The sequence below is a fragment of the Egretta garzetta genome, unplaced genomic scaffold (genome assembly GCF_000687185.1).
Source record: "Egretta garzetta isolate BGI_Z169 unplaced genomic scaffold, ASM68718v1 scaffold912, whole genome shotgun sequence".
Lineage (NCBI taxonomy): Eukaryota > Metazoa > Chordata > Aves > Pelecaniformes > Ardeidae > Egretta > Egretta garzetta.
In genome coordinates this window covers 81,070-82,754 of record NW_009258882.1, presented here as the reverse complement: position 1 = coordinate 82,754, position 1,685 = coordinate 81,070, and the positions used below count along the sequence as shown (strand labels likewise).

Sequence of the window (1,685 nt, the reverse complement as noted above, 5' to 3'; positions counted from 1 at the left end):
GTCTGGGCAGCCTGGTGGGCTCAGCCCCTGCGGGCGGTAGGTGCCCAAAACCAGGCCCCTGCGTACAGCCTTCAGCTCTGCTCCTCTGCCACCCTGGTGTGCTGCCAGCCAGGGCCGAAGGAGCAACCCCAGCATTTTGGGGGGCGCCACGCATCCCCAACGTGCTGCTGGCAGCTGGGCTGTCCCTGGCAATAAAAGCAGCCAAAAAACCCTCCCTCCCCAGGTGGTTGCTGCCCTGCCGGGGGCTGTGCCCTGCCAAAAGCCCCTGCCACCCCCCCGCCTGCTTCCCCGCCACGGCGCGTGCCCAGACTCCGTCCCGGTGGCCGGGGCAGTCAGCACGACGCTTTCAGCCCCCTGTTCACTGTCGTCGCAGCATCCCAGGGTGACAGCTTTGTTTCCCTGCTTGGCCAGAGCCTCTGGGCTGCGGTGAGGGCAACGCTGGGGTGCTGCGGGGGGGTACGCTGCCCACCTCACCCCCCAGCGGGGACGGTGGTGGCTCCTGCTCATCCCCTGTCCCCAGGGCTGCTGCTTTCTGGGTGCTGCAGCATCCAGCTCTCCTGGCACCCTGGGCAAAAAAACCACACCTGCAATTCAGTGGAGGGTGCCGATGGCTCGCAGGCAACTCGTGGGCGGCGAGGCTGCTCACAGCACGTGCCGCCCTCAGATTTGTGTCCTGCAGCACCGCCACCTCTTCGTTTTTTTCAGTTCCGCTGCCACCCTGAGCTCGGTGCCCGATGGGGGCCGCGATCTCTGTGTGTCCCGTCCCCCCGTCTCAGCGTGGGAGTTGCGGCTGCGGACGGGCTGTTGACATTCGAGCCGTTGAAGGTCACCCAGACGTTGTTAAATCCTGGCAGCGTCCAGCGACCGACGTGGCCGACGAGGAGCGGCACGAGCAGGAGAGCAGTCGCTGCGCGGGGGCCAGCCGCACTGAGCAGAGCAGCCAGGCCCCCTTCACTAGTACGGGCACCTAAGTGGCTGCTTTGCCAAAAAAAAAAAAGCGGAATCCATCCATTTTTAGGAAGAAAAAAGTGCCAGGTCTGTTGCACTGCCAGTGTGAAGAACACGAGCTGCTAAGAACTGGAGTCAGTTCTGCTTTTAATTTCTTTATTCCCCCTAATTGCATTTAGTCCTGATGAGGGGGATGTGGGGAGGCTGCTGAGGGGCACGGGGCTGCCAGCTGGGCTGGGGGCTGCAGCCAGGCCCTTCTGTTCTTCACCGGCACCTCCCTCCCGGGACACCAGCCCCGCCGCAGCATGTTTAAGCCATGTCAGACTGCACGCCGCAACCTAAAACCCCAAACTGCTCCCAGGGAGTTTCAAGCACCACCCTGGCAGCAGGAACGCAGGAACCTCGGCTGGAGCCTGCCCTGGCAGCCCCAAAACACTTTTCTCTGCTGCAGTGAGCGGCCGGCAGCTCTCAGAAGTTCCGTGCACTTTCTAGCATGGAAAAGGCTGTAAATTACAAATTTAGGAGGAGTTCATACGCACGGTAAGTCCTGCAGCGAGGACTTTGGTTCTGCAGAGGCATTAACAGGTCCCGACAACTTATCCCATCATTGCTCTGTTTATTGATGCCACTGTCCAACATGAGATCTGACACCGCCTTCCCCACGGCACCCGTCGGCCAGGAGCCCGGCGTGCACCAGGGAGCCGGCGTCACCGCTCCGGCCATGGCCCGGCCCTTTC

At 62.3% G+C, this 1,685-nt stretch overlaps 1 protein-coding gene across 1 annotated transcript in view; it reads right to left on the bottom strand.

The window, feature by feature from the left end:
• The window catches only part of LOC104121807 (tripartite motif-containing protein 15-like), a 22,169-nt gene that overhangs the window by 19,273 nt on the left and 1,211 nt on the right, over positions 1 to 1,685 (bottom strand). The window lies entirely within an intron of this gene.